A 22045-nucleotide genomic window follows, 5' to 3' on the forward strand; every position below is an offset into this window, starting at 1 on the left:
GATCCTAAACCCGGACCCGGTCGTGATGACGCCTCTCGTGAAGACAAGGCCAGCCGACACACTCCCAATACATTTTTAAGAAATTAAATAATAGAACTAAGTCTTAATCATAATAATAAATCTAAAAATAAGGTAAACAATACAGTTGCGGAATAGACATAGTCCGACATCGGAAATTTTGCACACACATCCCTCATGACCCAACGGAACTACTGCAACTCCCAGAATTCCATTTCGACCTCTATATCAAAATCTCACCTTGCAACCGGAAAATGCCAAAATTCTAATTTCGCCAATTCAAGCCTAAATCTACTCCAGACCTCCAAAACACATTCCGATCAGGCTCCTAAGTCCCAAATCACCTCCCAAAACTATCCGAACCACCAGAACTCACATCCGAGCCCTTTAACACATAAGTCAACATCCGGTTGACTTTTCCAACTTAAGCTTCCTCAAAATAGACTAAGTGTCTCAAACCTTACCAAAACCTCTCCGAACCCGAGCCAACCAACCCAATCACATATAGAACCGATAAACAAAGCAATAAGAAACAGAAATAGGGGAAACAAAGCGGTAACTCATGAAACGACTGATCGGGTCATCACATCCTCCCCCTCTTAAACAAACGTTCGTCCTCAAACGAGTCAAGAAACATACCTGAAGCCTCAAACAGGTGAGGATATTTGCTCCGCATCTCTCGCTAGGTCTCCCAGGTAGCCTCCTCCACGGGCCAACCTCTCCACTGCACTTTCACTGAAGCTATATCCTTTGATCTCAACTTTCGAACCTGACCCCCTAAAATAGCTACTGGCTCCACATCATATGTCAAATCATCATCTAATTGCACCGTGCTAAAATCCAGAACATGAGACGGATCCCTAATATACTTTCGGAGCATAGAAACATGAAATACCGGATGCATACTTGACAATCTGGGTGGCAAAGCAAGCTCATAAGCCACTTCCCCAATCGTCCGAAGAACCTCAAAAGGCCCAATGAACCGAGGACTCAATTTACCCTTCTTCCCAAACCTCATAACACCCTTCATGGGTGAAACCTTCAACAGAACCTTCTCACCAACCATGTAGGATACATCCCGAGCCTTCCTGTCAACATAACTCTTTTGCCTCGATTGCGCTGTACGAAGCCTCTCCTAAATCACCTTCACCTTTTCTAAAGCATCCTGCACCAAGTCTGTCCCCAATAGCCTAGCCTCACCCGGCTCGAATCAACCAACAGGAGATCTACACCGTCTCCCATACAAATACTCATATGGAGCCATTTGAATACTCGACTGGTAGCTGTTGTTATAAGCAAACTCTGCAAGCGGTAGAAATTGATCCCATGACCCTCCGAAATCAATGACACAAGCACACAACATGTCCTACAATATCTAAATAGTGTGCTCGGACTGCTCGTCCGTCTGAGGGTGAAAAGCCATGCTCAACTCAACCTGAGTACCCAACTCTTGCTGCACAGACCTCTAGAACTACGAAGTGAACTGAGTGCCCCTATCTGAAATGATAGAAACTGGGACACCATGCAAATGAACAATCTCCCGGATATAGATCTCTGCCAACCGCTCTGAAGAATAGGTAGTACACACAGAAATGAAGTGTGCGGACTTGGTCAGCTGATCCACAATCACCCAAATTGGATCGAAATTCTTCAAAGTCCGTGAAAGTCCAACTACAAAGTCCATAGTGATCTGCTCCCACTTCCACTCTAGAATATCCATCTGCCAAAGCAAGCCACCCGGTCTCTGATGCTTGTATTTCACCTGCCGACAATTGAGACACCGAGCTACAAATCCCACAATGTCCTTCTTCATTCTCCTCCACCAATAGTGTTGTCTCAGATCCTAATACATCTTCGCGGAACCTGGATGAATGGAATACCACGAGCCATGGGCCTCCTCCAGAACCAACTCCCGAAGCCCATCTATATTGGGCACACATATCTGGCCCTACATCCTCAACACCCTATCATCACCAATAGTCACATCTCTGGCGTCATCGTGCTGAACCTTATCCTTAAGGAAAAGCAAATAAGGATTATCATACTGGCGCTCTCTGATGCGATCATATAAGGAAGATCGAGAAATCCCACAAGCCAATACCCGACTGGACTCCGAAATATCTAACCTCACGAACCGATTGGCCAAGGCCTAAAAATCAACTGCAATAGGTCTCTCCCCAACTGGAATATATGCCAAACTCCCCATACTCACCACCTTTCGACTCAAAGCATCGACCACCACATTGGCCTTCCCCGGATGGTACAATATAGTGATATCATAATCCTTTAGCATCTCCAACGATATTTGCTGCCTCAAATTGAGATCTTTCTGTTTGAACAAGTGCTGGAGGCTACGATAATCAGTAAACACCTCACAAGACACACCATACAAGTAATGCCTCCAAATCTTCAACGCATGCTTAATGGTAGTTAACTCCAAATCATGAATGGAGTAGTTCTTCTCATGGGGCTTTAACTGATGAGAAGCATAAACAATAACTCTACCCTCCTGCATCAATACACACCCAATACCAACTCTCAAAGTATCACAATACACGGTATATGAACCTAAAGCTAATGGCAAAACTAACACTAGAGCTGTGGTCAAGGCTGTCTTGAGCTTCTGAAAGCTTTACTCATACTCATTCGACCATACAAATGAAGCACCCTTCTGAGCCAACTTGGTCAAGGGCAATGCGATAGATAAGAATCCCTAAACAAACCGACGATAATAGCCTTCCAAATCGAGAAAGCTGCGAATCTCTATGGCTGAGGATGGTTTGGGCCAACTCTGAACCACCTCTATCTTCTTTGGATCAACCTGAATACCCTCACTGGACAACACATGCCCCAAGAAAGCCACCGAACTCAGCCAAAAGTCACACTTGGAGAATTTTGCATAAAATTTCTCCTCCCTCAATCTCTGCAACACAATTCTCAAATGCTCCGCATGCTCCTCCTAACTACGCGAATACACCAGAATATCATCAATGAAAACTATAACAAACAAGTCATGATAAGGTCAGAACACGCTATTCATCAAATGCATGAACGTTGCTGGGGCATTGGTCAGCCCAAAAGACTCATAATGACCATATCGGGTCCTGAAAGCTATCTTAAGAATATTCGAGTCCCTGATCTTCAACTGGTGATAACCTGAACGGAGATCAATCTTGGAGAACACTCTTGCTCCCTGAAGCTGGTCAAATAAATCATCAATGCGAGGCAAATGATAGTTGTTCTTAACTGTTACTTTGTTCAACTGCCTATAATCAATGCACAACCTCATAGTGCCATCCTTCTTCTTCACAAATAGAACCGGCGCACCTCAAGGTGACACACTAGGCCGAATGAACCCCTTATCAAGGAGCTCCTGAAGCTGCTCCTTTAACTCCTTCAACTCCACTGGTGCCATACGATACGGTGGAATAGAAATGGGCTGAGTGCCTGGCACCAGGTCAATACCAAAATTAATATCCCTATCCGATGGCATGCCCGACAGGTCTGCAGGAAACACATCGGGAAACTCCCTCACAACTGGAACAGAATCAATACAAGGAGTCTCTGCACCGACATCCCTTACAAAGGCTAGATACAAAAGACAACCCTTCCCAACCATACGCTGGGCCTTCAAGAATGAGATTACGCTATTGGGAACATAATCAGTCGAACCTCGCCACTCAATCCGTGGCACACCCGGCATAGCCAATGTCACTGTCTTAGCATGACAGTCCAAAAAAGCACGACATGAAGATAACCAATCCATGCCCAAAATAACATCAAAATCCACCATACATAATGACAAAAGATCCACTCGGGTCTCCAGACCCCCAATAGTCACCACACACAACTGGTACACACGGTCTACAACAACAGTATTGCCCACTAGAGTAGATACATGAATAGGTGAAACAAGAGACTCACGGGGCATATCCAAAAAACGAGCAAAGTATGATGACCCATAAGAAAAGGTGGAACCATGATCAAATAATACAGAAGCATCTCTATGGCAGACTAAGACAATACCTGTAATAACAGCATCAGAAGCAATAGTACCGAGTCTAGCTGGAAGTGCATAGAAATGGGCCTGACCACCACTTGATCGACCTCCCCCTCTAGGGCAACCCCTAGCTGACTGACCTCCACCTCTAGCTGGCTGGGCGGGTGGTGGTGAAGTAACTGGTGCTGAAGCTGATGGCTGACTCCTCTGCTGAGATGAACCCGCAAGACGATGAGGATACTGCCTCCACATATGACCCATCTCTCCACACTCATAGCAACTCCCGAGTGCTGGAGATGGGGACTGAAGGGAACCCCTAACACCGGAATGACTAGCAGATGCACCTGGCATAGAAGAGCCCTAAACTGATGGAGCACGGGATGAACTCTGATCTGGAAGGGCACTAAGTGATGACTGGCCCTGAAGAGAACTATGAGAACCATGACCCAATGACGCCCCATGATAACCTGGGCGAGCTGGCTGGGTATGTCTGAATGGACGGCCTCTGCCGTGCTGAAACTAACCTCTCGAAGGAGCACCGCCATAACTACCAGATCCTCGAGGCCTATTGGCCTCCCTCTCCTCTCGCTCCTGGCGACAAATTGACTTAATTTCGCGAGCAATGTTTACAACTTCCTCAAAAGTAGCACCAGTCACCCTCTTTCTGGTCATGAGAATACGAAGCTGATAAGTGAGGCCATCAACAAACCTTCTAATCCTCTCTCTATATGTCGAAACCAACCAAATTGCATGGGCTAACTCAGAGAACCTCATCTCATACTACATCACAGTCATCTCTCCCTGATGCAACCACTCAAACTGCCTGCGCAACTTCTCTCTGCGAGACAGTGGCACATACTTCTCCAGAAAGAGAACGGAGAACTGTTGCTAGGTAAGGGGTGCTGCACCAAAAGGCCTAAGCCTTTCAAAAGCCTCCCACCAAGTGAAAGCAGCTCCCAAAAACTGAAAAGTACTGAAAGCGACCCCGTTGGTCTCCAGAATACCCATTGTACGAAGCATCCTCTAACACTTGTCCAAGAAACCCTAGGCATCCTCGCCCTCTGCACCACTGAAAGTCGGAGGATGAAGTTTACCAAACCTCTCTAACATGCCCTGCTCGTACTCTAGCATGGCAAGAGCTACATAGTCCTGAGCAGCTGCAACCGGCTGGGCTAGATGCAACCCCGGTGTCTAAAGTCCCTGCATGACCTGCTCAGGTGTGCGAGCGGCGGGAGTCTAAGTGCCTCCCCCAACCTGAGAAGCAGCTGTGGCCGTAGTAACTGAGACCGCCTGAGCTAGGCCAGTGCAAACTGATAGAATCTGAGCCAAGGCCTCCTGAAGACCCAGAATTACAATGTGCACAACTGGTGCCTGAGCTGGTGCTATTGGAGCATCCACAATTTGGACCTGATCCTGAACTGGGGCGGCTGGTAGATCTGCAAGTGCTGCCCTAGCTGTTGTGCAGGCCACACCACTGCCTTTACCGCGACTACGACCGCATCCTCGGCCTCTAGTGGCCATAGCTAGTAGTACTGGTGGTCATCCATCCTGACCGGTAGCGCGTGTCCTCACCCTCTGTGAATGAATAGAATAACAAAAGTTTAGTACTCGGATCAATAGATTCGTACGACAAGAATTTCAAGAATATGAAGTTTTTCCTAAAGGTTCTACAGCCTCTCGAGGATAAACACAGACGTTTCTGTACTGATCTGCAAGACTCTACTAAACCTGCTCATGACCCGTGAGACCTATGTAACCTAGGCTCTAATACCAACTTGTCACGACCCTAAACCTAGACTCGGTCGTGATGGTGCCTCTCGTGAAGACAAGGCCATGCGACACACTCCTAATTCATTTTTAAGCAATTAAATAATAGAACTAAGTCTTAATAATAATAATAAATCCCAAAATAAGGTAAACAATACAGTTGCAGAATAGATATAGCCCGACATCGGGGTGTCACCGGCCATGAGCATCTATAAAAAAAACTATGAGTCTGAAAAGAGTCTACACAACTATTACATAACTAAAATAGAAGAAAATAAGATTGAGGGAGAAGCACTGGGCTTCGAATCGTCGGGCAGTTACCTAGTGAATCTCCAGAATCTGCTAGAAACTCTATCAACCCTCGCAAGCAGGACCTGATGCGCCTGAATCTGAACACTGGGTGCAGGGAGTAAAGTGAGTATTCCAACTCAGTGAGTAATAATAATAAGTGCAGACTGAGTAATAATAAATCACGTAAAGACACATCAACAGGCTATAAAAAAGTAGTAAAAGCCAGTAAAAACAATGAAGCAATAAAAATATTTGAAGTCACTTTAGTTCAGTTTAAACTTCTTAAAACTGCCTTTTTAATAATTAAGCAAGTTAATGATAGACAACTAGGAAAAATAACCACATAAAGAACCACCCCTCGGGCACAATGTCAACAAAATTCGCCCCTTAGGCAACATCATAGAACAACACCAACCCCTTGGGCTATATCTCACATCAAAATGAGTACCCACGCGCACTAGTGGTTTGCAGACTCTTGGAGGGGCCCCTTATGGACCAAGCGCAATATCAAGCCATCTCGTGGCATAATCACATAGGCTCTCAGCCTCATATCAACAAGCCACCTCATGACGTACAAATCTCAGGCCCTTGGCCTCATAATCATAATCAATGTTTCCTCATAACATAGACCCTCGGCCTTACTCAGTCAGAATCTCACAAGCCACTCGGGCAACAGTAAAACATGATGCTCAGCCCAAAATATCATTTAAAATATCATTTTAAGTGTTAAAGCAGAGTAAACATAGCTGAGTTAGGAAAGTAGTAGAATACAACATGATTGAGTACAAGTATAAAGTCAAAAGTGAGAAAATATCAGTAAAAATCCCCTAAGGGTCCAAATAGTTGGCACAAGACCCAAATATGGCATTCGACCCAAAACATGATGATAACAAATAGTTTTCAATCGAATACGCGATAAAATAGTCATTTGGGATGGACTAAGTCACAATCTCCAATGGTGCCCGACCCCACGCTCATCATCTAGCGTGTGCGTCACCTCAATATAGCACCACAATGTGCAATCTAGGGTTTCATACCCTCAGGACAACACTTAAAATCATTACTCACCTCTATTCGATCCAAATCTCTAGCCCGCGATGCCTTTGCCTCTTGAATCGACCTCTGGATGCTCCAAATCTAACCAAAATTAGAATCACAACGTCAAAATATGCTAAGGGAGCGAAGCCCATGCAAAAATAATCAATTTACAACATAAGTCCCGAAATTAACAAATTCGACCCCCGAGCCTACGTCTTGGATTCCGATAAAAATTACATCAATAGACTCCTTATCACTCCCCGAGTTCATTCATACCAAAAGCATCAAAATCCAACCACAAACGACCCCTCAAATCCCAAATTCTAGGTATCCAATTACAAGCCCTAGTTTCCCCAATTTTAACCTTTAATCTCCATATTTACAGCTCTAATCCGTGAAATAATACCATAGAAATGAGTTTTAGGTTCAACAATCTTACCTCCAGACGATATCCCTTGAATCCCTCTTCAAAATCTCCCAAAAAGCTCCAAAACCAACTTAGAAATGGTGGAATAACCCAAAAATTCGGGAAGGAAATAAATTATACCTTCTGGCACAGGCATTCCGCACCTGCGGTCCAGATACCGCTTCTGCGGTATCGCTTTTGCGGTCCATGAACCGCTTCTGCTGTTTTCACTTAAGCGACCTCCCGCTCCTGCGACCTCATCTCCGCATCTGCGGTCACGCAGGTGCGGTCCACATACCGCATCTTCAGTTCCACTCTACATAACCTTTGGCCACATCTACGGCTCCAAACACGCTTCTGCGATACCGCACCTGCGGTCCCCTAGCCGCATGTGCGGTTATGACAGCAAATGCAACATCTTCGGCTGCCAAAACCAGCTCCCAAACTTTCCGCCAACCATCCGAAATCACCCCGACACCCCCAGTACCTCAACTAAAAGCACAAACACATCATATACCACCATCCAAACTTGTACCAATCTTCAAAACACCTCAAACAATATCGAATTAACCAAAACACATCGGATTCAAGCCTAAGTTTCCAAAAATCTTCTGAATTCCTCTTTTGATCAAAAAGTATACCAAACTACGTTCGAATGACCTAAAATTTTGCACACACATCCCCTATGACCCAACGGAACTACTGCAACTCCCAGGATTCCATTCCGACCTCTATATCAAAATCTCACCTAGCAACCGGAAAACGCCAAAATTCCAATTTCACCAATTCAAGCCTAAATCTACTCTAGACCTCCAAAACACATTCTGATCACGCTTCTAAGTCCCAAATCACCTCTTGAAGCTATCCGAACCACCAGAACTCACATCCGAGTCCTTTAACACATAAATCAACATCCAGTTGACTTTTCCAACTTAAGCTTCCTCAAATGAGACTAAGTATCTCAAACCTTACCAAAACCTCTCCGAACCCGAGCCAACCAACCCGATCACATATAGAACCGATAAACAAAGCAATAAGAAGTAGAAATGGGGGAAATAGAGCAGTAAATCATGAAACGGCTAATCGGGTTGTCACAAATAATTTGAAGGATAATTATTAGATATTTTATAAGTAAAAAGGGAAGAAATAAATCAATTTAAAGTCTTTAAAATTATAGAAAAATTATAAAAAAGCTTATGCATGCTTATATATGCATATGTGCTGTTTTGAAGTATATATATGTATAAAAAATATATAGGAAAAAATTGGGTATCAACAGCTGCCCCTCTTTACCAGGGAAGGATGAAAGAGTTTTCGGGTAAAGAAATAATGGCCAAATTTGACCGGCAGGATGCTTTGGAAATATAGAGGCCGGACTTCGGTCTTCGAGTTGCCTACATTTCCCTGGTTTTATAGGAATCAAGCCATGTCTAGTTCTGGATTCATCGGGGAATATGCCGATGAAGTTATTGCGAGAACGGACACGAGGTGCCGAAGCAGCTATGGTGATATGTTAAGGTTCGGGACAGTTGAAGGAACTGGAGCAAGATCATTCCTACTAGGATAGCGGTTTCTTACTGGTCACCTGCAGATAAAAAGATGCTAGGAACATGTATTTGCGAAAATTTAAACATGATACGGATTCCCTTTGGACCATGAAGGTTGTCTTTGGACGTTAAAGATGACGTCCTTGGACCATGACGTCCTGGGCCATGAATTGTTTAGCAAGGATTCACAGGCCATGAAATGACGTACTTGGGCCATGACAAATGGTGCCTCCGAACCATGACACCTTTCAATAATGTTTACCGTGAAAATGGAAATAACAATTAAATTTGTTGGTAGGACTCTAAAAATACGTGATCTATTTTTATGCTAGTTGTTAAGCAGTTGATGCTAGATATGTGAAGATAATATATGAAATGCGAGCTAAAATGGAATTATAATCGAACCAAGGGGTTAGCTATTCTGGCCTCGGATTGACCGATGATGGGACTCGAGGTCGATGCCTGGGCTCGGGCTCGAGATATCAGGGATAATCGGGAGAAGGGATAACAATTAGGATTTAATTAAGGGAGGCTCTTTATGGCCAATAACAAGATATAAATGAAGAAAAATTATGAAAGTGATAAGTAAGAGCAATAGTATCGAGAGAATATGTTAGAGAGAAAAGAAAGGGTTCTTGTATAATTCGTGTAGAATAGTTGGAGCAACAACAACCCTTTACAAAATGGCAAGGATCCCCTTTATATAGGAGGGGGATCCCAACATAGTACAAAATGCATTAATTATAAAAGTATGGAGATGGGACGGCTAGATGTGATAACCTGATACTGGTTCCGGGCAGGCCGGCTTTGTCAGACTTAGCTGCGTGCCTTGGGAATTCCCCATTTTTACTCTAGCCTTGATCGATATTCCCTTTAGGTCGGGCCTCGACGAGCTTTAAGGTAGGAAAATCGGTCGCAACCTCGCATCCTCGAGGCCTCGAGATGTTCTTCTGAAATGAACTAATATCAAGAAATCGAACCCTCTGATTTCGCCGCGTACAGATAGTCTCCGTGTTTCCTAGAGTGAAGCGATGGGAAACGATTCTGATGCCCAACCCTTCAGGTTTCCCGTGATGACGTCATACCGATGACGCACCCTATGACGTGAGCCTCCACGATAATCGGGACATCCCATGGACTTGTCTTTTCAATGCCATACAATGCACTATCGATTCTCCTTCTTCAAAGTGACAGTACCACCGTCGATTCTACTTTCGAGAATGCATTGATTGCGCTTGATGATCCGTCTTTCAAAGGCATTGATAGTCGTGTCATTATCGCCCCCTATAAATGGGGGTATTTTGGCGTTATCTCTCTATCCAATGTTGATACCCAATTTTTCCCTATATATTTTCAATATGCAAAATACTTTCAAACATATATATGTATATATAAGCATGTCCAAGTGTTTTATTCTTTTTCCATAATTTTTAAGGTTTTTAAAATTGATTTATTTCCCTTTTCATCCATAAAATCCTCAATAATTATTTCCAAAATTATTATTTTTTGTAATTCATCTATTGGATTTTCATATATATGCCAAAATATGGCTAGAATAATTTTATATATTTTTTACAATTCCATTTAGTATTTTTAAAGTTGAATTGCACATAATTGCAATATTAGCCATTTTAAGGTTTAATTGTGTCTTATATTCATAAAATTCAATCTTGTATTTTTAATGTATTATTTATGCGTTGTAAATCATTTTAGTATTTTCAATTTATTTTCAGAAGCTATTTACTATTTTAACATAAATTAAAAAGGGAAAAAGTGGCTATTTAAATTTTAGCCCAAATTAGCTTTCAATTTAACCCCAAATCAAACCCAATTCCCCGGTCCAATTCTAATTCAAACTTGACCCCTAACACTTTTAAACCAACCCGAACCGGATCCCCACCTACCCTTTCAATCTAGGCCATTAATCATTCAGATCAACGACTACCATTTCACCTTACCTTAATTAATCCCAAACGACCCCCAAAACCCTCCCATTTGTTACAATCCGCCACCCTTGAATCCCCTCTCCTCTCAAACTCTCTCTGCAACCTCACTTAAACCCTAGCTGCCGCCACCCAAATCCATCCTAATCCTTTTCAATCCCTATCCAATCCATGGACTCCCATGGCTGTTTGAGAGGTGTACTGGTTTCCTATGGCTCCTGGTTGTTTGTTTTCATGATTTCATGGATAGATCTCAAAGAGATCTAGTCCAGTCTTGGCTCGACTTCTATCCATGGCCTCTTTCCGGCCATCTATGGCTGTTTAAGTCAGATCCTTGACTTTTCTGGCTAGATCGATAACTTTTCAAAGTCTTTCTCACTTTTTCTGGGTTCTCTAAAACCCTAGATTTAAGAGCTTTCCGATTTTCCTTCAGATCTGTCTTAGATCTGTGCATGTTATGAATTTCTTGGTGTTTTCTCAAAGGTTCTTCGATTTTGTTTCAAAGTGACTCTTCGTTTTCAAATTAGGGTTTTCTAAACTTTTTTTAGAAAAAGATCTCTCCTTCGATTTTCAGTGTTGCTTTATGATTTCACTATGTTTAAACGGTTTGTTCATGCTGTTCTTCTACTTGGTTCATCGTGTTAAAGCCCTAGGTATTTTTGGTTTTGAAGCTGTCTTTGTTTGTTTGTATGAATACTTGTTTCGATTAAGTTCTTTATGTTTGAATCCTCTTCTTTGTTGATTGATTCAGAGTTCTTACCATTTTTTAAAAACTCGACTGTTGTTAAAACCTTAATTTCTTAAAAGGGTTTTCCTCACTCATTACTGTGAGTTCTTTACTTGTTTTTGATTTTCTTTACCTGTTAGACTGGTTTCTTCACTTTGGTTCTACGTGTGAGCCATGACTGCTTGACCTTGCTGATTACCATGCTTTGAATAGTCCTTAGCCTATTCATGGCGCTCCTATATGTTTATGTTCATCTACTTTGCTCCCTTTTTGTCAATATGATTGACCCTACATGTCTAATACGCCTGTTCATTCCTTTCTATTTATATGATGAAGTGCAGAATCATAACCACTCCTTGATTAATCTTGATTGCCTTAAGTGACGGTTTACAAGGTTTTTTTATAAACCCTAATTTTACTCGTTTGTTTAAGTTGATTGATACTTTCCTTTATTTGATGTGATATTTCACCCTGCTGAATCCTTTCCCAAAATTAAATATATTTTGTACTTAGACTCAATTATTTACCCTATACCTTTACTACCCCTTTTATGGCAAAAATCAATCCTTCTCAAACTGATTTCTTTCCTTAATTGTCCATGTTAGTATCCGTTTGAACAGTAATCCCTTGATTAAAGAGAAGTACTTGTATTAATGGGATTCTGATTGTGATTATTGCCATATTTGTGTAAGACCTTTACTTGTTACCTTATTTTCTACTCATTTTCAAAGCTATAAAATTTCTACCCTCTCTTCTTTAAAGACACGAACAATTAAGTTCAAAAACACACACTCAAAACTCTCTCTTTCTTTACTATTACTTGTGCTACTATTTTGTCTAGCCGGCTGAAAGCTAAGGCTAGACTGTGGAATCCTACTTGCTTTATCTTTCTGCACCTTGCTTTCTCTACAGGTATGTCCTAGTTAATTTTAAAGCTTCAACAACAACATGCTTCTTTAATTGTTTTAGTTTCTCTCATTCTTGTCTACTTCTACTTGTGGTTCTACAATCAAGTTACATTACTAGCATGCTATAATGTCTCCCCTTCCCCTTTAGATTAATGCACTCCCCTATGTGTGTTTCAAGGCATATTCTGTCAGTCACGTATTGTGTACTTGCCATCCCAAATCCCTATCCCTTCAATATGCTTAAATTCTTGCTGACTAGCCTGTGATTATGCCAGTATCAGCTATTGCTGTGCATGTCCAACTAGTCCTAAGACCCTTGGTGGGGTAATGTGTTTACAGCCAAATGTCTGTGTGTCCCAAACCCCTTGACCCTTGTATGACAATTGATTCTGTGTAGTTTTGAGTTTTACTACTACAACTGATTTCAGTCACCTCTGTTACTGACTGCTTTCAAAATGGACTATCAGTCCAGCCTTTTTTTAAAACAAATCCCTTTCAACATATGTTCTGCACTTTCACTATACTCTTAGAATCTAGGTTCTGCCCCTCTTGTGTGAGCCTTGCTTTGGGACCCTTGAGCTCCCTCTAAACCTGGACACATAAGGGCGACCCTTCCACACTGCACTTACTTTGTTTAGTTATGCAAATCTGGGTGTGAGCACTGCTCGAGATCCCTTGAGGTCCTTAGGGAACTCTGACACACCCAAACATGGAAAGGTTTTGGAACAACATTTGGCATTTGAGGTGGTTTATTCCATAACTCAGAGAGGAAGTCAGAATCATGCTTCCTATGGTTGTAACATCTTATTTTTGCATTTCTTATGTAGTTCGATCATTTGGTCTATAATAATTTGTAAACAAGTATGGGGTTGGCTAGTGAAAAAGGATGGGGAAATATGCATGCTATATTTATTAAAGTGTAGAAAAACATGTTCCTAGGTTTACATTCCTACTTGCGCAATAGAATTCATGTTTAGGACTCATTTCATGCATTAGAGATCATGCTCCTTAGGACTTACACTTACTGTTTTTAGCATGTCCACTTCACTAACATATCGCTTATAAAATCCTGCGTTAATACTGGTGTTTTTGCAATCATGTTCCTACTGTCATGTACACTTAGAGATCCTGTTTAGGCTAAACAATACTAAAAAACATATCATCTCTGCATATTCTAGAAATCATGTTTAGACAATGTAATATTTGTGCATATAGAAATCCTGCTTAGGATCCTGCATATACATTACTCTGCATCTTTGAACATTAGATACCATGCATCTAGGATTTTATTTATATTCGCTTAAGCACTTAGGCTAATTATAAGAGCATAAAAGGGAGTAAAACAATTTTACTTAGTCTTTATAACCAACAGACAATAATTCTATGTGCTGAACACCTAGAACAACATGCTTTAGGTAATAAAAGTAATCTCCAAACCGTCTTAGCAATTCTGAATAGCTACTAAATACTGCATTGTTTTACGCCCAAGCAAGCCGTAGGTAATAACTTGAATAAAAATTGGAATAGCTTTTGTTTAATTATCAACTGCTACAACCAGCAGGCATGCCTGATTCTGACTTCTTATCCGAGTCATGTAATAAATTTGGTTCTGCTTCAATAAAAACATCCTGCCTTAGGATTTTAAATTCAGACCTTAACTGTGTATAAGTCATGCTGTTTACGTGCATTATTTGTGGAGGTATAACTAAGCCTTCTATCTGCTTACATGTTTTCCCCCTAATTGCAGTTTTATATGTTTTGTATGTCGCTTTAGCATTTTTACCTTTAAACCTGAGGTCTACCTAGAACCTCTTTCTTTTAGGAATAGGAGTCCTAAAAAAATATTCCTCCGGGAATAATAGGAAGGGATAGGTAGTAGCATGCAATAAGAGTCAAGACCAATCATCGCTCTAATTACCTTACGGGGTGGGAAAGGGTAGATATGGAAATGATGACCAGTGCGCTAATACCATGTATAGCCCCTCTTTTGAGGAGTGTCATACCGGGTATTGCATCGATGTGATCCATATTACAAACAAACCTAGGACACCCCCTCCTCCTTTTTCTTACATTCATAAGCATGCTTTAGATTGTAACTCTTTTCAAAATTTAGCCTTTCAATAATTGTTTTCAAACTTTTGTGTGTTAAACTTAAATCCCCTCTTTTGAGCCAATACTTGTCTATTTGTACAAATTCATAAAACCTGTTTGGCTGGGAACCACACTAGTGGATCCTGAGGGGTGCTTAACAACTTCCCCTTGGGATAATTTCAAGCCCTTACCCTATCTCTGGTTACCAAACATAGTTATAAATGAACCCTATAAGTGTCCTAATGCGCCTTAAATCATTAGGTGGAAACTCTTCAAAATGCAAACCCCGTTCCCAAAAGGAATGAGTTGTCCCATACCGAATGTCATAAACCCAATTTTTTGATGTGAAGAGGAAAAAAAGGGGGCGCGACATCCAAGTGCCTTCCTTCATTTATTCATCCCTTTCTTCTCGCCATCTTTCTTTATTGCTAATCACCATGCTTCGAGTTCACGACTTTAAGGTTGTTTGGAAGCATTCTCATCACCTATTTGATGGCCTTCTACCAGAACTTCCCCTTGTTGAGCGGGATCATACCGTCTTGTCGTTGTTGTTGTTGTTGCTACGACTGCTACTACTGTCGTTATTGGCTCGGGATGATGATATACATGGGATCGACTTTCCCTATTTTAGAAAGTTATTCGGACTATACACCACTACTTACGGGGTGGGGGGGGCTCGGATTATACACCACTGCTCACCTTCATACCCCGGCTCGGCGTGGCGCTTTGCCCCGGGCTAGTAGCTTGCACGGCTCAATGTCTCAAGAAGTGGATTCAAAGTAGCCGTGCAAGTGAGGCCGGCATTTTCCAGGTCTATTGCCTCTCCGAGGTTCTCTTGGCCAGTGAGGGTCCTCGACTTTTGGCAGGCTATGGCATTTTTTTATCCCTTCCTTCTTCTCCCATTTCCTCCTCTTCGACTTATCCCTTGGGGATATCAGTATGGAAGGCCAGGATGAGGCTCTCAAGGAAACAACACTTCGAAAGATATTGTCTTTTAGGACGCATGCATGAGGAGAAGATGTCCGAAGGCGTTGCTGCGGGAGGTGGACCTTCGAGAGTAGATTAGGCTCTAGGCTTTCACTACATGTATCTCTTCGCTTCTTTGTTTCTGTGTAGAGACCTTTTGTAGGTTTTTGTAATCTTATGTCCGTTGTAAGCAAATATTTATGAATATAAAGATATTTTCTTAACTTCTACCTTTGATACTTGCCATGTTCTTTTGTATTTGCGGGGATTCCGGATGTATGCCTCTGTTGATGATTGTCAATATCTAACTTGGATGCGAGTATTCCTTCCAGGCGTTGGTTGATAGAAATGACTCCTTTCTGAGCTCACTGTTGTTCTTTGGACCAAGCCTAAAGCAGTTCGATAAACTCGGTCATCGGGACCCTCAAGTCTCATGAAGATAACGCATCGAACCTTGAAATTTTTGAGAGTGGTCTCTGAGTGAAGGTCAGCTTCAGGCGCCTGGAGATTTACTTTGAATTTGATGTAGATAACCTTTTAAGGCATTGTAGATAGGTCCCTAAGGAGGGGTTGCCCATATTTAGGCGGTGTCCTGAGGTTGAGCCCTCATGGACGGAGCTCGAAGTGCTTACTTTTCTTCTTGAAAGGAGGTCCTCGAGGTCGGGTACCACTTCGGGACTGGAGATGATGTGGCTGGCTTTTTGAAGCCTAACTTCTCTTTGATGGAGGTCCTCGAGGTTGGATACCACCTTGGAACTCATATCGAAGTCGTTGGCCTCCCGGGGCTTAACTTGGGTAGGTAGACCATTGCTGTTTCCTCACATATATATGGGGTTGCTCCCACTTCTTGGGAGATCCCACTTTTTTAGATAGCTATCCTTCCATTTCGGCGTCGAGTCCTTCGTTACCTTAGCACCAAAGTATTTGTGTAGGTTCCCGCTTCAGTTTGCTAGTCTTGCTAAAGCCATGACTTTTACTTTAGGGTCTGCCCGGTAGAGAGGGGAGAGTTCCACTCCCAACGCTCAGGATCCGTAGGAGTTTACCTTGAAGACTATGTCTTCGATAAGAGAGGATCACCTTTAGTTGGTGAGGAGAGATTGCGGATGGGGAGAGGGGGTAGCGTTACATGTGCTTCCCCTGGATGAGGGTATCACAGACCTTGACGATGGATTCCCGAACGTGTACTTGAGCCCTTTCGCACTAGGCCCCCTTGATAGGGTCGTGCTCGATTTCTGTCTAAAGTATCAGGTTATTTTGGCACAAATACATCCGTAATTTTGGCGAATAGTGTTGATGATGGGATTCTTTGCGGAGAAGGCAGGCTTGAATTCACGCTCAGCCATCTTGTCAGGCTGTATCAGCCCTTTCATCATCGATGTCTGCTAATCTTGCGGTGCCGTTCGTCCACGCCCTTCGTTGTTAACGATGAGGAAGATGGAGATCGTGAGTGGATTAGTCGGTTCATCCGGGTCTAGACGGCTGACGTTAATCCCGTGGAACTTATGCCATTCCCCGAGGAATGGAATTATACACGTGTGTGGAGCGTCTCGTACTTTCTCAAATTTGCTAATGGCGGAAACTAGTTTAGTAATCGTGATTCTTCCTTTTCAGCAGCAATTTCATAGGCACCAGGCGAAGTTCCTAATCCGCCTAGTTGGGTCCGAAAGCTGGTGACCCATTCGACTTGTGACGAGCGTAGGTGGCGAGCTGTGTCCCGGAACAGATGGGAAGCAAAACATCATGGTATGTGTGTGTACTGCTTTTTCCTTGTCCCTCATACATTTGGGAAGACATTTTTCCCTTTTCACGTATTAATCTTGCTGTCGTACGTATCGGAGGGTCTCCAAGGGCGAGGCTGTGCTCCTTCAGAGAGGGGGAAGGGTTGCTAGATTCTGAGCTAAAGGACGACAATAATAATCGAGATATGTATTTGCGGTACGATGGCACTCACAGCGGGGCAAAATGGGGTCGAGTTTTTGAGAAGAAAACATCGTCCGAGCCCGCTGCACCCGAAGTTTCTGGTTCTGGAGAGGTGGTTTCTCCGAGCGATTGTGCTTCAACCGGGGTTAATTCTTCCAGGGCCGAGGGGACTTGATTAATAGAGGTGTGCTCGGCCTTCACGGAAGTTCGCCATCTTCACTTTGCGGTGAGCTTTGGTATGGGCCTTCCGAATCTCGCATCTTCCCTTCCTTATCAAGTTTTTCTTTTGCAGGCCTTTGACACGCTTAGGTCTAAGCTGCTCTGTCATGGGGCTAGGCTCCGGAAAGCTCTGGATGAGGGTAGGTCCCTTGGGCTCTATTGCGAGGAGAAGGAAGTTGAGTTGGCATACTGGCGATATGAGGCGTACTGAAGCTCGAATTATGAGAGCTATTTGATGGAGCAGGTAATTTCCCATCCCGGGCGAGTACGCGTTTCAGTTTTTAACTTCTCAGGTTAACTCTTCGCCTATCACAGTTGCAGAAAAAGATGGAGGCCCTAGAACGCCTTTAGGGTGAAGCCAACCGAATCAGGAATGATTGTGGTGAGCTAAGAGCTCGGGCGCAGGCTCAAGCTTCAGAGGAGAGAGGTGCCTTGACGAAAGTTCCTACATTTGAGGTCCAACTCCGCTTAGCTCGTGATAGCGCTTTAGTTAAAGCGGATATGATTACGAATCTTGAATCCGAACTTTCGAAGGTCAGGGCTGAGATCGTTGATGCTCGGACCGAAAAATCACTGAGCCAGACTAAGGCTGATCAAGAGATGGCGATTTATTTGAAGGATGCGACCGATGCCCAAGCCGAGTTGAAGAGGGTCCTTGATCGTGAAGAGAGGATCAAAGAATATGTTCGTTACAGATCCCGAAGAAGGGTTCTCGAGGAGATCAGTGCCAAGGGTTTTGTTCTCCCAGAAGAGTTGGTGCGAGCGAGGGCGGACGAGCGTGGTGCTCGGTCACTCTTGTCCGACGCCGAGGAGAGTGAAGATAAGGCTGATAGGCTGTAGCCCTCAAGGGCGGGGCATAGACTTTGCCATTTTGTATGCGATATCTTCAGAGCGTGCTTGTAGATAGAGAATGCACCTTTTCTCATATGTAAATAAAAGAAACTTGAGGTTTTATTTCTTTTGTACCCCTTTCTACTTCGCTTCTGACCAGGTGGACTAGTTTTAGAGTTGGTGAGAATCCTTAGATTCGTGATATGGCCCTAGGGCTCATTAAGTAGGCCTGGGGGCTTATACGCACTCGGTCGATACAACCTTTAATGTAAGCTGGCGTTAGAGCTCTTATGATTTGCCATGAGGTGTTTATATTTTAACAATTTTGGGTTCAGTCTTTGAGTTGGGTTTCGACTCGAGCTCAATCGACCTCAAGTTTTGCATTTGTGTGGGCTGGCGACAATGGCTCTTACGCCTTGGGTTGAAGTGACCTTTTAATGTATATTTCCCTGAGGCTCAATAGGCTAGTGACAATGGCTCTTATGCTTTGCCCTTAGGCATATGTAGGCTTTGTTTTCCTCTCATTAAGGACTTTTTGAAATGATTTTGCCTGACCCGTTGTCGGTTCGGGAAGAACCTCATTTTATAGTCGTTTGTGGCGATGTTCGAGCACCTTAGAAGGTTTGGCTCGTAGGCTGAGTAGCTCAAAGCCTTGTGATTTGGAGCTGACATGGTCGAAGCTCTTTTGCCTGTCGAGGAGAGCCTGTTTAATTGGTTCTTTTCGAAGTAGATTTGAAGTAATGGCCTATGATTTTGTAGCGACGGTCGGGCATCCCCGAGTCACGTTAATTCGACTGGTACAACTATATGACCATAGTCATTTGTGTTTGACCAGAGCCATTTTTGGTCCCGAGTATAGTAGTTTAGGCGTCTATATCGAGGGTATGCCCTTTCAGGAGTCTTACAAATGTGATATATAGCCTAGACTTCGGGATTGAGTTTATGCCTGTAGTAAGATCTTACAAAATTTTCATGCCTTTTGAGGTCTTACATTTTTGTTGATACTTGGTACAAGTATGATTCATGCCTTGCCTGAGGTCTTACAGTTTTGTTGATACTTGGTACAAGTATGATTCATCCCTTGCTTGAGGTCTTACAGTTTTGTTCATACTTGGTACAAGTATGATTCATGCCTTGCTTGAGGTCTTACATTTTTGTTGATACTTGGTATAAGTATGATTCATGCCTTGCTTGAGGTCTTACAGTTTTGTTGATACTTGGTACAAGTATGATTCATGCCTTGCTTGAGGTCATACAATTTTCGTTGTTGCCTTGTGTAGGCCTTACAAGACCGAGTCTGCCCGCTCGGGGTCTTACGGCCTCGGATTTTTTAATGAATGGTGATTGGCGATAGTCTCCGAGTCATCGAGTTTATTCAGGCTCGGGAGCCATTACTCGTAAGCTCAGAATTGCCTCGTTGAGGGCTTACAATTTTGGAGATTCCGACCCTAAGGTCATGATGCACGTCTCCGAGCGTTCGTGAAATTTTTCTTTACTAGAGATGTTTCGTGATTTTTGTGCTGCCTTAATGAGGGCTTATGAGTTTGGGCTTCCGACCCTGAGGTCATGCGAGTGCCGAGTTGATGACGCCAGTCTCTGAGTATTTTGGGGCGTCCTCGGTGGAGGGGCCTTTACTGTGACAATGTTGAGTTTCTTTTGGAGTACGAGATGCTTTGGCAAAAGATATTCTTTGATTACTTGGCACAAGTACATGTCGTTTTGCTGTCGTGGGTCCGGATTATACGGACACGGTTCATTTGACCATTTGGCCCGGTACATCATTTCCTACTGGAACCGTGCTCGATGCTCCTTTGTTTTTTCGACTGGATGGCCTTTTGCGGGGATGCCCTCCAGTCTTCGGGGTTGATTACAAAAGAAGCCTTGAATACTTGTTGGATCCCCCTTAGGTAGCATGTAGGTGTTGTCTCATTAGAAACCTTGCCGGCGAAACCCTTTTCGGGATAAAAACTCGGTCGAAGGAAAAGAGTGCAATGGATGCTTTAAAACCTTAAGGTCTTCGAGCTGGGTTAGCATTATGACCGCTTCGATCGGGCGCCTGCATAAGGGTTAGATACGAAATTGAAAGGGGGATCGTCGTACCTTAATGTGAGACGCGCCAACGATATTTTGGGGATCGATATGTTCTGATCACTCGAGATATGGACACGGTATGGTCCTTTATTTCATTTAATCAGACTTGACCGAGGGTGTAGCTCTATTACCCTTTGGCTCTTTTGTGGGCGGAGGTGCGAGCGCCGGTTCCGCATCATGCACCGCGAACATTTCCCTTGCCGCATGTTGTTCCTTGTAGACGGTTTTAATTCCATCATTTGTTGTGAATTTCATCATTTGGTGAAGAGTGGATGGTACCGCTCTCATGTAGTGTATCCACGGTCGCCCGACTAACGCGTTGTATCTTATGTCTCCTTCATGGAATTTGATATTTTGGGTCGTGCCGGCTACGCTGACTCGGAGAGTGATCTCTCCTTTCGTTGTTTTGATCGACGTATTGAATCCATTAAAGACTCGAGAGGCGGGCACGATTTGGTCTAGCAGTCCGAGCTGTTCTATTACCCTTAACCTGATAATGTTGGCCGAGCTACCTGGATCCACGAGCACATGTTTTATTCGAAATGAATTAATGAGGAAAGAGGTTACCAATGCGTCGTTATGAGGTTAGGACGAGGTTTCGGAGTCCTCCTCGCTGAATGTGAGGGTATTTTCGGGTACGTATCCCCGGGTTCGCTTTTCTCAGGTGATGGTTATTTTTGTCCTCCTTATCGCGGGTTCCTGGGGAGTGTCGATGCCCCCTAATATCATGTGGATAATAGGTGGTGGCTCACTTGCTTCGTTCTTCTTGCCTGCCTCTCTTTCTCGGAACTGAATTTTAGCCCGATCGCTAAAAAATTCTCGAAGGTGACTTTTATTGAGTAGCCTGGATATTTCCTCTCGGAGCTGGTGGAAATCTCCGGTCCTATGGCCGTGCGTATTATGAAGTTCACATACCAAGTTGTGATTCCTCTGAGAGGGATCCGACTGAATAGTCCTGGGCCATTTGGTGTTCCTGGTTTTGCTGATGGCGAACACGATGTCCAATATGTCAATGTTGAAGTTGTATTCTGATAGGCGCGGTGCCCATATCGGCCTCGTGTTTTACTCGAATCCGGCTTTATTGACAAGTCCTCGAGCGTTCTATCCTTGATTCACCAATCGGTCGTTGCAAGGAGGGTTGTGTCTAGGGGCATCCTTCCTATCTTCGGGGTACGGCCAATACTTCTCTCTATTCGATTTCAACTCCCTCACCAAGAGTCTGCTCGGATATACTGAGACCGAGGGGGCTCACAACTGGTCATCCTTGACCCTGATCTTTGAC

This window comes from Nicotiana sylvestris, chromosome 10, assembly GCF_000393655.2.
Source record: "Nicotiana sylvestris chromosome 10, ASM39365v2, whole genome shotgun sequence".
NCBI lineage: Eukaryota > Viridiplantae > Streptophyta > Magnoliopsida > Solanales > Solanaceae > Nicotiana > Nicotiana sylvestris.